The sequence below is a fragment of the Papilio machaon genome, chromosome W (assembly GCF_912999745.1).
Source record: "Papilio machaon chromosome W, ilPapMach1.1, whole genome shotgun sequence".
Classification (NCBI taxonomy): domain Eukaryota; kingdom Metazoa; phylum Arthropoda; class Insecta; order Lepidoptera; family Papilionidae; genus Papilio; species Papilio machaon.
Genome location: NC_060015.1, coordinates 6579136 through 6595268, shown reverse-complemented (window position 1 = coordinate 6595268; position 16133 = coordinate 6579136). Strand labels below are relative to the sequence as shown.

The window sequence follows — 16133 nt, the reverse complement described above, 5'->3', positions numbered from 1 at the left end:
ACATTTATTGTATAATTATTGTTATTTCGCAGTCGGTGTCGGCCGAAGTAAATAGGTGACATTTTATATTTGAGATGTATTAAACATACTTACGTTTATGTCCCTTCTTACTGCATTTTGTTTGAGATTTGAGATTGATATTCTTTTGAATATTACCATGATACGAGTATGTCTCACTGTTTAATAGAAAACTTGTGTTGTCTAAATTTAGTTAGTTCTCTAATTCCGTGAAGTTGGATGGTCGATAAAAAAATGACTGAAAAGGTCAATTGTCCATCATTGTCAGTGAAGTATATAAGTGTGTGTAACTAGTGCATGCTATGTCATTAATATCGTACAGGCAGTAGTACATCACCCCAATCGTCAAAATTTTATTTGAGTATATTATATAACTAAACTATAGATAGGATTAGCGCTCGCCCGAGATTTCGTAAGCGCAGTAAAAAAATAGCCTAAGTTCTATAGAAAGTCTTGACAAAATCAGTCCATATGATTCGGAGATTATTCATATGGCCATTTCCCGCTTGCGCCCTATATTCGTAATATAAACCAAAATTAACTTTAACTGTTAACTTTAACTTGCGTTAAATTTTCTTAAATTAAACGCTTTAACGATTAACGAAGTTAAATTTTTATTTAACGAATTAACGATTAACGAAGTTAACTTTTTGATTAACTGTGCCCACCTATGAATATAAGTAACTGTGAAACCGATATTTTTAGCCGACTTCAAAAAGAAGGAGGTTATCAATTCGACTGTTTTTTTTTTTTTTTTTTTTTTATGTGTGTTACCGCGAAACTCGGCCCCTGGTGGTCCGATTTTGATAAAAATTATTTTAATCGCAAGGAAGTGCTTGCAGGTGGGTCCCATTTTTTTGTTTTTTTTTTTTAAATAACTAGAAGACTAGTAGATTTTGAACATAGCTTCAAAATTTGTTGCGGAAATTAGGGACATTTTTGCTTTCAGCGCTTACGTAGGCTAAACTATAGGACCTACATAAAAATGATGTATGGCGAATTGTAGCTCTTTAAATGTGCTAAATAAAAGTCCGCGATAGCATATATCTATCTTTTATAGTTTTCTCACAATAACCATTTTTTTCTTTAGAAACATTAATTAAATTCATGCCCTATTTCCGACGCTATTATTCAAGTTCAGTATTAACCCTTATGTAAATAAATATTTTCATTATCAAGAGAATTTAATGTAGATTATATTTGCAATTGAAACTATATCATTCTGTCTAATAGTTTAGGAGATATCGTAAGAATAAAATTACGCGGAAACGAAAAATGCTACATCGCGTTACAATGAATAGCACAAATTTGCTTTCTGGGCTTACGTAGGTCAAACTATATGACCTACATTAAAATGATGTATCGAGTAATTATAGATCCTTAAATTTGCTAAATAAAAGTCTCACGTGGCATATATCTATCATCTATGGATGTCTCACAAAAACCATGTTATTATGAACAAACTTCGATTAAATTGCACACGAAAAACAGCGTCGTAAGCTTCCGGCGCTATTATATTATATTCGATATGAATCCTTATCCAAATAAATATGTTTGATGGCTAGAGTATTAAATGCAGATTACATTAGCCTTTAAACTATGTAATTCTGATTAATAGTTTGGAAGATATTAAATTATTAAAAACTACGCGCATTCGAAAAATGCTACTGCGGCGCGCGGCTGGACAAAATTAAAGGCACGCTACGATGTATTAGGTATAATTATTTCATTGTTTAAAGGATAAGTGGTTATGTATAAAAAAGAAAGTAATAAATGTCAAATGGTACCAATACAATGTCCAAAGCAAATAGTTAATATTATTTCATCTAAAGTAATTTATATGTATTTCAATAGTACTCCTGAGCTAAAGATAAAATGTAATAAACATAAGGAAATTGTGTGGTCAAAATATTCAAATGTATTAAATGGAGAAAATTGTGAACTAAACATTTCAGGATATAAAACATTATTTCGCACTAAAGAATCAACGGAGGACATAATTATAGCGACGGTCGACTTGAAACAATATGAAGATATAACAGAAATGGAATTGAATTATGATGTATCCAAGATAACATCGAAATTGAAAGAAATCAAGAAGTTACCAGACTTTACATATGAGAAGAAACATAACATTATACAGTATGTGTGGATAGTAATAATAACAGTTATATTAATATTTATATTCTCATCGCAAATATGCAGATTCCGCGTTTGCAGAAAACCCGGAACTTCAAATTTAGGGGGGGAGAGTCAAGTGCTACAATTGACGCACTTAAATAAAAATACAAGCAATCCGACATTAAACACTCCATGGACACAAGGAGCTATTATCAGAAGCCATTAAGGATGTTTTGACTAACTCGATTCGCATTAATATTATGATGCATTGTGTTAATATGATCTAATGATCCATTTGTATACCCCACACCCCATATCGGACCACACGGCGGACCACACAACTGTTACCACCACCAAGGAAACTACGAAGCATCGTCAATATATAAGTCGACCGGCAGACAGTGCAGGGAGATTCAGAAGAGAGACGTAGACATGGTTATTACTCTGTAGTCTTTTTGTATTAATATTAGTTTAATCGGGGATCCGCCCATTTCTATAAGTTTTATATTATAACCTGTAAAATTAAATAAAGTATTTTTTAAAGTGAGTGTTCTTTCAAAAAATTTAACTCCCACGTAAAATTAAAGATGATGAATCAATCCAACGATACATTCTTCATTTGTATAATCAAGCTCTAATAATTCTAGAAAATATTCAGGGAAGATTTGAGAACAAAATAAATAAACACAAGTTTCATAGAATAAAGCAACTTTATAAGAAAAAACTCGAAGAGCATGTGAATAAATTAAGTAATCAAACGCTTAGAACTAAATTAGGAACTCAAAAGCTATTTTGAATACTTTGAGCGTGTCAAATAGAATTATTACGAAAATATTTGACCATATGAACATGTTTATCAAAGGTTCTCTAAGAAATTCAAATTCAACTATCGATTCAATGCAGAAAGTGCTAGAGAAGGAACTTAATACAGAATTCGTTCATCTTTGTAAGCAATATAATATATGTAGAACTCGCAGAACTTTTAGTGATTTATTAACACAAATGTTGACAATGATATTAAAAACGAACGATCGAAAAGTAAAACAGGCTTCCGATGCTTTAACCGAAGTATTGAAAGATGCAGTTTTTGTGAAAATAATGGATTGGGAATCACATAAAAAATTTAAAATTCTTATACGCAAATTGGAGTACAAAAACGAAGAAGAGACGAGAATTGTTTTTTTGATACTAAAAAATGTAATAGCAAATAGAAATCAACCGATAAAAATTTATGGCGCTGAAAATATGAAATTAGTCAATAAGACTGTTGTTCTACAGGCTATTTTAAACGAGTTCGATAAAGTAATTTTTGGCGATCATAATAATACAAAACAGTGGGATAATTTATTACAAAAGTTGGAAGAATGGACATTTGTCCATTCTTCCAACTTTTGCTAGTGAATACAGAAATATCATAACGAAGATTTGGTCTGAATTAATTTCGATTATAGAAAAAGGAGCAGAAAAAATGACAGAAGAGGTGGCACAGACAGTAAGGGAGAATATACGTTTTGTTTTAGATTAATTAAACAACAAATAAAATCTTTCTTATTCACATGTCCTTTTAAATTCTATAAAAATCAGAAACTTAGCTCTGTCCTGCCCTTCATTGAAGTTAAAGATTGATCTATTCCACGAATTTATGAGAATTTCTTTTGTTTAATTTTACCTTTTATTTTTCATTTTTATTTCGTTATAATGTTGATGTTCACAATGTTGAGTTATACATATAAACGTAGAAAAAGTCTACAATATACTTGATTCATCATTAGCTCACTATACGTCCCCAGCGAAGGGCTCGGAGCCTACCCTAAGATAGGGGTGACTAGGCCATAGTCAACCACGCTGGCCTAGTGCGGGTCGGTTGACTTCACACATATCATTGAATTTCTTCTCAGATATGTTACTGAATTATTATTATATCATTGTTTCATATTTATGTGTATTAGTATATAATTATTTCCACCCACACTGTACTGGCCAGTCGGGGGAATAAAATCCTGAAATGTAGAAAGCGGAGGACCGCATAATGTGGAAAGCATTGGGGAAGGCCTGTGACCAGCAGTAGGCAGACAAAAGCTGATGATGAAAATGAATTCGTTGCACGTATTGAACTAATTGTATAATTTTGCAATATTAAAGAAGATTGAGACATTTTTCTGACAGGAATGCTATGTTTTGGTCAGGCTTTACATTAGTTTATCTAGAGAGTTTAAAAAGAGAAAAATATGCTAAACACAATAATTAATGTTTAAAAGTAAGGTTTGATGTCGTTATTCTCTGAGGTAGTTTGCGTTTTTTAAAATTTCTACTTAATTTAGAATCACCAAAAATTACTAATTTGTGAAACACTTATTCGAAGACTATATATTCTGTAATGATTTTTTAGACTGTGGTTTTTTGCATTGCTCTTTGACAAGTGACAACACCAAACACAAAACGTTTTTTGCTTTGATAATGGCGGAAAAGCGGCTGCGTTGTTTAGTTTTAATGCGTCTTTAAACCTATTTCCGAAATTATAATTAAAAATGAGTCGTTTTTAGGACTTCTAAAATAGAGGAGAAGATAGCATATGAGATTTTTCGATCATGTCGTCGTCGTCGTATGTGGGGCTGGTGCTGGTTACAAAATGTCGACTTAGATGGGGATGTACCACTCACCCAAAAAATACGGGAATGTGTACAAATAGAGGTGAACTGTTATGATATATAAGACTTCTCTACCAAATTATTTTTTTCACACCAAACGCAAAACACAAATCAATCATTATTTCTAAGTTGTAATATTTATTTCCATATCGACACATTACATTTCGTTTTATATGTAACTCTCAAAGTGGAAATATATAAACAATATTCATAGTTTTGTATTACACTAATTTGTTTTAAAATAAAATTAATTTTATGATTATTAAACAGGTTAGCTATTTTCCCTCCATTTTTAAATTCTTAATATGTACTAAGATCTGATTGTTTACAGGTACACCAAGACGATAAAATGCCGCCTTTAATATGTGAGCTATGCGTCGACAAAGTGAATGATTTCTATGAGTTCTCCGAGATGTGTAAGCAGACAAATATGAAGACTAGATTACGTCTTGGTTTACCTCCACAGACAATGCCTAGAGGAGCGGTTAGTAAGCCATACCTAATCATCTTTTTTTACTACCTTTTCGCTAGACATGTGTTAATCAACTCTGTACTGGTTTTAAAGTTTAGGTCATATAGATTACCTGTTGAGTTGCCAATCAACATTTAAATTGACCGCTCATGGTTCATTGCGATGTATTATAACTATTTGAGCCGTTGAGCCGCTGTCTACCTGGTGACTAGCAGATCACAAATTGAAACTCAAATCATAACTATGCATGTACAAGTTGAGCTGAGCTGTGAGTCGTTTCATACATGTTAACTGTTGGATAATTATGATTATTATAAATAGTTATCAAGTCCATGTTATAGGTTTTAATGACTACCGTTCCTTACTTTACTTTGTCCTCTATATTTTCAGTAGTATCATTATTATTTTGGTAGGCAACACATCTGCATTTGTGGATGTCTATGGTTAGCCATCACTTCAATATTTCAGCGAATCATTTGCCACATTAGAATACAAAAATTCAGTAATATAAATATTTATTTTTGCAACTGACTAACCACTGTATGCCTTGTCAAGGTATATACAGTTTTACTAGGCTTAAGGTGGGCGGGCTCAGTGGCCGCATTACCTAAACCTAGTATTACATGTCTTTAATTAACTTGTTTTTGCCCGAAATTCTGTCCCCATGGAATTAAAAAAAAACATTTATATGTAGTCTGTGTGTTCTGTCAGACTATGTTCTATATCTATACCAAAAATCATCAAGATTGATCCGTTCTGGAGATACCTCGTAACAAACATCCATCCATCTAAACTATATTGCGAATTATAATATTAATCTTTTTGTTTATAATTTCAGCCAAATGCTGGTGATTGTATCTTAGGTGTGACGGAAACAATATTTTCCAATGATGACTCAAATGAGCCAATAATAAAACATAAACAAAGCAAATCAAAGAAGGAGACATCTGACAAAGTTAAGGTAAGGAATTTGTTGCGGCAACACCGGCCCTGTAGGTCTACTCTAATTCGACGAAACGAAACTTCGTTAACGAACGAATTTGAAACGAAATTTCGCAATGGACCTTACTCTATAACATTTTCGGACACGCACACGATGTTCGGATCCAGAGACAATTTTCGTGAACGATCTTCGTGAACGACATTGTGATGGTCTTTTTATGTGTCATTTGCGGCAAATTCCGGTTTTCGTATTATCTTAAAATATAAAATTAATTGGCTTTATTTTCAATTTATACATTTAACTTGTAGTTTACCATGCATTTTTTATAATTGTCATGTACCAAATATAAACATTTACGTACTAAATTTATTTTCGATTAAATCTACAGAGACACTCTAAAGAACCTTATCACTGACGATGTTAACCGACCTATTTTAAGAGCCCGATTTCAGCTTAACATTGGTAACAATGTACGACAACTAAAATTGTACACATATTCACGAAGTTGACAAACGTCATTTAGGATTTTTTGTACCAAATATTTGAAAAAGTTTTGTAAAGTTTGTTCTTCAAGTGTTTTGTTAATCATGTTTTCAAGTGCTTTTCACATACTTCGCTGTCGCGATAAATAATTTGTGAGAAGGTTCCAAGCTCACTTTGAGTCTGCACTTTGTTCTCGACGTTCGATTGGATAATAAACTTCGTAAGTAAACCTCATATTATATTTATTAGTTTGTTTACTATAATTATCGCCTCTTCTTCATAATAAGAATCTAGAAGTACATATTTTCAGTTTAACAAATGGCTCCACATACGGGTACAGCTACTCCAGAACAAATTGACGTACTTCTCAATTTCTTGGACGAGCATAGGGATCTTGCTCGTGGAAGATTGAGGGGTGCCGATGGCAATGTCCAAGCTAAGAGTCTGTGAGAAGAAAAACAATCCAGCAGTGGCAAAAAGTATTTTTAATTGTCAAAAAAATCACTGTATGCCAAATAAACAGTTACATAAAATATCTCATGCTTTTCATGCATTCAAGTATCATAGACTTTCATCTGTCAATGTATAATAATTGGAAATTTGTTTTGCAGCCTCACAACCTGCACGATCTAGAAGGAGACAATCGGCTACTGGCTCAGATGTCAGGAGGAGATTGTTTCAATTGGAAGAAGAGCGTGCAGGCAGAGAGACAGCTTTGAACACTGAGCTTGCAGGCATCAGGGTTGCCCTGGAAGAGCTGTGTGGACTGATGAGGAATTTTTTAGAAAAATAAAAGTATTATAATTTGGCAAATGAGTTTTATTCACTATTATTTATTTATTTATAATACAATGTTAACCTAAAATACAAATAAGTCCCACAAAATTATTTAAAATAATTTGTCTGTAGGATCAAAAATTTTAAATTTAAATTAATATAAAATAAAAGTAAGTAAGTTAAGATAGTTAAAATTAAAATAAATTTAAGGAAAGTATAAATAAATCAGTAATGAGAAAAGAAGTTATGGTAATGAATGTAATAAATATTTTTTGAGCTATTTTTATATTATATTTTATACAATATTTCACCTACTCCTCTCCAACATTTGCATTATTACAGCCCTTGCCCTCTGACCTGCCTGTAGTGCTTGAGCTGAAGAAGCTACTGGTGGAGCCCTGTCTATCCTGTCTGCCCGCTGCCTAGTCATTTCCTTTTTGAAGTTCAATGTCTGTCAACTCGGAAACATCAATCCCTTCCTTTATACATAAATTATTTTTGGACAGAGTTGTATCTCCCCTCAGGAGAGTGTTCAACAGTGTTATCTATAGGTGTCATCATATACTCCCTTTGAGCATAACCTGAATCACCTAAAATAAAATATATATATGTAAATAAAACATGTTTGTAAGTTTATAAAATAATATTTATAATTTAACACATCATCATCCGCTTGCCCTCATTCCATTACCCTACAGCCCTACAGACCCTTGATAACTACCCCGAGCATAAAAATTCAAGGCCGTAAAAATGCTAATAATTGTTTTTAAAAAGGATGATAAAAATTATAAAAACTATACACTAGGTACCTTAACAGTAGGCTCGATTCCATGACTCCATGCCCTTCGAGGTAATAGAGGCACTATTTCTTGGCACAACTTCTCAAATAATTGCCGACTGAGTCTATAATTTCCGACAAATTATGTCGGGAATTACATTAATATTTAGCTGGTTGCGTAGGCTGCGTCGATTTCTTCTACGCTCTAAACGCTCTTCTCGTACAGCAACCTCAATTAAAAACATCCTCGCAGCCATTTCAAACGAATTAATAACAAAATCAACACAAACGAAAATCAAAAGGTAACACTTTTGATTTCGTCAATTTCGAGGTTAAACTTCCGAAGAATTATCTGTCAAAATCAAATTTTCGTTCCGAACATTGTGAATTAGAGTAGGTTTAGAGAACTTAAACGTCAAATTGTTTCGTTCGGACGAAGATGCGGAACGAATGGAATTGTAGTAGCAAACATACGAAGTTTCGGACGAAACTTCGTTTTTCGTTGAATTAGAGTAGGCCCCCTGGGGTTGACTGGCCAGTGCGCACAATGCAACCTTTTTTTCCCTTCTTGATATTTTATTTATTGTTTTTGATTAAAAAAAAAAACAATCTTGTCATAATAAAAAATAGTTATTTATTTTTATTTATAATATATAAATTCATTCAGAATTTAAGTGTCAATAGAATAATGATTAAAAATTGAGAAGTAAAAGGTAAGCGTGGTATGGACATGTTATGAGGAGGGAAGAATCACATGTGGCTAAGAGTGTTAAGTATGAATGTGGAGTACACCGGTAGAGGTAGGCCTAGGAATAGATGTATGGATTGTGTGAAAGGTGACATTATCAAGAAGGGGGTGATAGATTGAATAGGAGGATGGAAACCTGCACCGACCCGACTTAAGTGGGACAAGGTCAAGTATATGATGATGAGCCTAATGATTAAGGGTATGGATTACCACTATAGTGGTATTGTGTTGGAATCCTATGTTGGTTGTTGTGAATTATATCCAAACATAGCTTCAAACTTGTCTAGAATTTTTTCAAGAACAATTATCATTTAAAAAAATTATTGTCTTTCATACACTTGATGTATTTGTGTTGCTTAACAAGGAAACAATTTTGAAATTTTTTTGATTGTATGTCTGTCCGCAAAACTGCAATGTTCTGGGTAATCACTGGAATGAGTGGACCAATTTTGACGGGATTTTGTCTTCAATGTAGCTGATGCATGTCGGCATGTTATAGGCTACTTTTTTATAGTTGGGTTCTATGTATAGGTCAAAGTAACAAATTGATGGTTTTTACTTTTTAGCCGACTTCAAAAAGAAGGAGGTTATCAATTCAACTGATTTTTTTTTTTAAATTAAAAGTTACCTCTTAGTTAACAACATGCACTAAAAAAATATACTTTTACATGTGTAAATGTTAATTTTTACTGAAGTAAAAAGGCTAATGCGGTCTTTTTTCCTATATAGTTAAAACTTTAAGAGCCTCTCCTGAAAAATTGTCAATTTGCACATTGTACCTTATTTGTAGGAGCCATTGTTATATTTAATTCTGGTCTGAAGTCGCGTGCAACCATTACTTTGACATAGTTTATTAATTATTTTATTTAAATGTTTGTCATCAGAATAAATCATCAGAGAATAATCGTAATTCTCGACATTTAAAAAGTCCAGAAGATAATAGACGTACCACCAGAAGATCTATAAGCAGCCCGACAAACATTCTCACTTTGAGGAACAGGAATTCTAAGGATCAGAAGAATATAGATGAGGTAGATTTGTTTTTTTTATATTACAAGATGGCAAACGAGCAAGCGGCCACATTTCGCCGAAATGGCGAAGCGACCGCTGCCCATAGACATTCGCAATTGCAGATGCGTTACCTATCCTCAATAGACGAAGGAGGAGACGTACAAAAAGAGAATATTTAACCTTCCTATGCATCTCCTCCTCCTATAAGTAAAGAGATGTGAAGAGAAAGAGAAGTAAAACAAGTCCTGTGTGAGACAGAGATGAGAGTGTAGTTGAGGCGTGTCTTCTGTAAGGTCGTGGTATTTCACTGAGTGAGGACAATTCCTGCAACTTATGTTGTTGTTGTTGACGTCTACTACTGTAAAATGTTTTTTAAGGATATTATATGATACTAGATTAAATGTCTCTTTTTTTCACAGCACATGAAGAAATCCTCCGAACCTTTGAAGTCCATTTTAAAGAAGGATAAAATTAAAGTGAGTAATAAATTGTTCTTTTTAAACAAATCAATGTTTTTATGTTGTCCTTATTTATGTACAATCTTACTAATATTATAAACTAGCTGTCGCCCGCGACTCCGTACGCGTGGAATTAAAAAAATATATTAAGTAGTCTATGAGTTCTTTCAGACTATGTTCTACATCTGTGACAAATTTCATCAAGATCTGTTGAGTTCCGGAGATATCTTCAAACAAACATACATCTAAACATTCGCATTTATAATATTAGTAAGATGTGAATGTATGTATGGATGGATGTTTGTAATAAGGTGTCTCCAGATCTGAATGCAATTTGCTATACATTTAGAATATAGTCTGGAAGAAGACATTGGCTGCTTATAAAGTTTTTTTTTAATTTTAATTAGACGGAGTTGCGGGGGACAGTTAGTCTTACGTAATAAAAAAAAGTTTTTCATTGATAATGACATTTTCTTTACCAGTGAAAAGAGTCAAGTAAGTTTTGTAGTTTACTTACTTTTGAAATTAAAAAAAAAGTATCCTATAAAATTCCTGCGTACATCAGCTACTTTCCAGTCAAAGTACTGTTAAAATCTATCTAGCCGTTCCGGAGATTACTTGTAACAAACGCAAACTTGCCTACAAACATATCCAAAAAAAAATGGATTTTCGTTAAGAAAAAAAAATTATACTTATATTAAATTCATCTTACTAATGTTATAAATGTGAATGTTTGGATGTATGGATGGATGTTTGTTAGAAGGTATCTTCAGTACAACTCAAAAAGGTATCTTAATGTTATTTTCTTCATAAATGTAGAACATAGTCTGGAAAAATACATAGATTTACTTAGTATTTTTTTTTTTATTCTACAACTAGTTTTTTTAGCCGACTTGAAAAAGAAGGAGGTTATCAATTCGACTGTATTTTTTTTTAAACGTATAACATTTTAAATCATTACCTAAATTAGGTAATGAGAGTGCCTCAAACTAAACTCAATTTTATAATTTAAAAAAAAAATAGTAATATTCGTGTTTTTCTATACAATCTTTTAGTTATCAATTTACTTTTAAATCTATATATATAGTCAGAAAGTCGTGTTAGTTACAATATTTAAACTCAAGATCGGTCGAACTGATTTAGCTGAAAATTGATGGTGAAGTAGCTTAGAACTAGGAGACGGACATAGGAACTTTTTTATCTTGTGTGCATTTTTTTTATTCCACGCGGACGGAGTCGCGGGTAAAAGCTAGTTAAAAATGAAATGCATAATTTCCGTCATATTTCGATTTTAAGGATCTTCTGTTTACTTATTATCAACTTTATATTAAAACTAGCTTTTACCCGCGACTCCGTCCGCGCGGAATAAAAAATAGAAAACGGGGTAAAAATGATCCTATGTCCGTTTCCTGGTTCTAAGCTACCTGCCCACCAATTTTCAGTCAAATCGATTCAGCCGTTCTTGAGTTATAAATAGTATAACTAACACAACTTTCTAACTATATATATATATATATATATATATATATATATATATATATATATATATATATATATATATATAGGTGTACTAAACATTTATCTTTTTTTTTCTTTCAACAGAATAGAAGTATACCCAAGTACATCCAAGTTAAATAGAAGATGCAAGTCTCCTACCAGACATAGTACCAGGTCTCCGGACACAGATGACCTGGTATGCAGAGTGTGCAAAAGAACCTTCCATTCGAAAGGCCCATTTACTAATCATATAAAAACACATCAAAATGAAATTAAGTAAGTAATAATTTATTCCCTTCTAGAAGGGTAATTTTATTTGACTTAGAAGGGTAGTTTTTGACTGACGGAATAATACTTTTTTTTAATACATAGGATGGTTTTGTTTTAAGAGCCTCGGTGGGTTATGTGTTAAGCACTTGACTTGCAATCTGCAAGTCCTGGGTTCGAATCTCACCATGTACTAATGTGTTTTTCTATTTACATACTAGCTGTCGCCCGCGACTCCGTCCGCGCGGAATAAAAAATAGAAAACGGGGTAAAAATGATCCTATGTCCGTTTCCTGGTTCTAAGCTACCTGCCCACCAATTTTCAGTCAAATCGATTCAGCCGTTCTTGAGTTATAAATAGTATAACTAACACAACTTTCTGACTATATATATATATATATAGGTGTACTAAACATTTATCTTTTTTTTCTTTCAACAGAATAGAAGTATACCCAAGTACATCCAAGTTAAATAGAAGATGCAAGTCTCCTACCAGACATAGTACCAGGTCTCCGGACACAGATGACCTGGTATGCAGAGTGTGCAAAAGAACCTTCCATTCGAAAGGCCCATTTACTAATCATATAAAAACACATCAAAATGAAATTAAGTAAGTAATAATTTATTCCCTTCTAGAAGGGTAATTTTATTTGACTTAGAAGGGTAGTTTTTGACTGACGGAATAATACTTTTTTTTTAATACATAGGATGGTTTTGTTTTAAGAGCCTCGGTGGGTTATGTGTTAAGCACTTGACTTGCAATCTGCAAGTCCTGGGTTCGAATCTCACCATGTACTAATGTGTTTTTCTATTTACATACTAGCTGTCGCCCGCGACTCCGTCCGCGCGGAATAAAAAATAGAAAACGGGGTAAAAATGATCCTATGTCCGTTTCCTGGTTCTAAGCTACCTGCCCACCAATTTTCAGTCAAATCGATTCAGCCGTTCTTGAGTTATAAATAGTATAACTAACTCAACTTTCTGACTATATATATGTATAGGTGTACTAAACATTTATCTTTTTTTTTTCTTTCAACAGAATAGAAGTATACCCAAGTACATCCAAGTTAAGTAGAAGATGCAAGTCTCCTACCAGACATAGTACCAGGTCTCCGGACACAGATGACCTGGTATGCAGAGTGTGCAAAAGAACCTTCCATTCGAAAGGCCCATTTACTAATCATATAAAAACACATCAAAATGAAATTAAGTAAGTAATAATTTATTCCCTTCTAGAAGGGTAATTTTATTTGACTTAGAAGGGTAGTTTTTGACTGACGGAATAATACTTTTTTTTAATACATAGGATGGTTTTGTTTTAAGAGCCTCGGTGGGTTATGAGTTAAGCACTTGACTTGCAATCTGCAAGTCCTGGGTTCGAATCTCACCATGTACTAATGTGTTTTTCTATTTACATACTAGCTGTCGCCCGCGACTCCGTCCGCGCGGAATAAAAAATAGAAAACGGGGTAAAAATGATCCTATGTCCGTTTCCTGGTTCTAAGCTACCTGCCCACCAATTTTCAGTCAAATCGATTCAGCCGTTCTTGAGTTATAAATAGTATAACTAACACAACTTTCTGACTATATATATATATATAGGTGTACAAAACATTTATCTTTTTTTTTTTCTTTCAACAGAATAGAAGTATACCCAAGTACATCCAAGTTAAATAGAAGATGCAAGTCTCCTACCAGACATAGTACCAGGTCTCCGGACACAGATGACCTGGTATGCAGAGTGTGCAAAAGAACCTTCCATTCGAAAGGCCCATTTACTAATCATATAAAAACACATCAAAATGAAATTAAGTAAGTAATAATTTATTCCCTTCTAGAAGGGTAATTTTATTTGACTTAGAAGGGTAGTTTTTGACTGACGGAATAATACTTTTTTTTAATACATAGGATGGTTTTGTTTTAAGAGCCTCGGTGGGTTATGTGTTAAGCACTTGACTTGCAATCTGCAAGTCCTGGGTTCGAATCTCACCATGTACTAATGTGTTTTTCTATTTACATACTAGCTGTCGCCCGCGACTCCGTCCGCGCGGAATAAAAAATAGAAAACGGGGTAAAAATGATCCTATGTCCGTTTCCTGGTTCTAAGCTACCTGCCCACCAATTTTCAGTCAAATCGATTCAGCCGTTCTTGAGTTATAAATAGTACAACTAACACAACTTTCTAACTAGGTCAACTGTAAGCGAGTACAACCGAGCGCACGGATAAAAAGTTGCTCCGTACGTTATAAAGTTAGAAAAAATTGAAGTGGTGGAATAAGTTTTACGAAATATAAAGTGCATTACATCAATCGACGCAGAAAATTTTTGTGGTCCATACTATAAAATTTTGTAAAAGAAAAACCAAAGAAAAAGATTTTGGACACGAAAAACCAAAAAATTTGGTTGGGAACAACTTTAAAAAATAACGCCGTGAAAACGCGATCGACGACCTATACTTTTTATGGTGTCAAAAAAAGATCTCGTCGAGATCTTGGGTCCCGACCGGTTTCCGGAATTTTTCCGGTAAGAAAAACAAAAAAATTTTGACGAAAACAAAAACCGCGTGGCCACGAGGACCCGGATCCAGGTGTGGTGGAGCACCGTGACAAAGCCTACTAGATAGCTCTAAAAGTGCCGAACAAGACAGTGTTTGTAAAATTAAAATTGTAGAAGGGGGGGTCAAGTTATAAAGCGGAGAAAATAGTGAAAAACTAACATTAAGTTTAAAAAAATCATAAGTCCAAAATTAATGCTGTAACATATGTTTTTTATTATTAAATTAGAATCAGCAAAAGAAAACAAAAAAATTGATACCCCATTTATATTTTTCGGACTTATATTTACAAAGTTAGAAGAAATTTATTAATGTAAACAAAAGTATAGTCTAAGAAAAGAGAAAACATAATAAGGACACTAAGGATAGTTATTAAGTATACTGGAAAATATAGTAAAAGTGTAAAGTGAAAATCCTTAAAACAATAAGTTTTTCTATGTAAATTTTTAAGACGTAAATAGTGTGTTGTTTACATTCAATCTCATCACTTGCGAACCCCGTATTGTAAAGGAATGTGGTGGGCGTGACCTGTAAACAATACGGTGGTGTCACAGTTAGTTAGTAAATCAGATAATAGGAAAACGACCAGAATACTTAGTCATTCTATTTTTAACTTTATATAATTTGTTGATAGTATTCAACTTTACTGTAGATAAAATTGGATTAAGCTTTAATTTAGTATTAAGTTTCTAAACTATTATTATTAACATTTTATTTTCATTTAAATTTTATTTTAATCTCAACTTTAGTACTGTAATCATTACTCAATTTCATTTTAAAAATTCTATCTTATTTTATTCTAATACTTTTAAAAATTTATAAGATCTTAAGGAACTATACTCCAATTTATTTTTTAAATTAATTTAGAATTTACTGCATCCTATATTTTTTTTATCTATTTTTTTTAAAGTTTTATTAATCAGGTGCAGTAACATAGAAAACTGTGATAAAATCTTTGTCTTTAAACAAATATAAACAACAACTGGTCAAACTCCGAATTGTCTGAGTCTACATATTGACTTCGGCTTTTGCCGTCAATATTAGTATTAAGATTTAACTAGTTTTTGACAGGCGCTTTTGCCAATTTTTTATTAGATTTAAGTTTAGTTATAGATATATTGTTAAGGCTTTTGCCCACAATATTAGTTGTAAGTTATATTGACAGGGCCTATTGCCCATAATATTAGATATAATAAGGTTTATTGACCAATTTAAATTTTTAAATTTTAAAGTTTTAAAAGTTTTAAATTTAAATTTTTTATTATTTTTAAAGTTTTGACGAGTTCCCCGACATGATCGCCATAAGAACCCCAGTAAAGAAACGAGGCGCCCAGGCCCCGAGCCCAGTAGAAAGGACG

At 32.8% G+C, this 16133-nt stretch overlaps 2 long non-coding RNA genes across 2 annotated transcripts; both read left to right on the top strand.

Annotated features, from left to right (window-relative positions):
- Positions 1 to 6543: 6543 nt before the first annotated feature.
- LOC123723202 lies at positions 6544 to 7454 on the top strand. Its single transcript, XR_006756674.1, has 3 exons — positions 6544 to 6905; positions 6996 to 7164; positions 7297 to 7454. It is a non-coding gene; the product is annotated as an uncharacterized LOC123723202 (long non-coding RNA).
- Positions 7455 to 10930: 3476 nt separating this feature from the next.
- On the top strand, positions 10931 to 13291 carry LOC123723201. Its single transcript, XR_006756673.1, has 4 exons — positions 10931 to 10952; positions 12060 to 12230; positions 12661 to 12831; positions 13261 to 13291. It is a non-coding gene; the product is annotated as an uncharacterized LOC123723201 (long non-coding RNA).
- The last annotated feature ends 2842 nt before the right edge of the window (positions 13292 to 16133 follow it).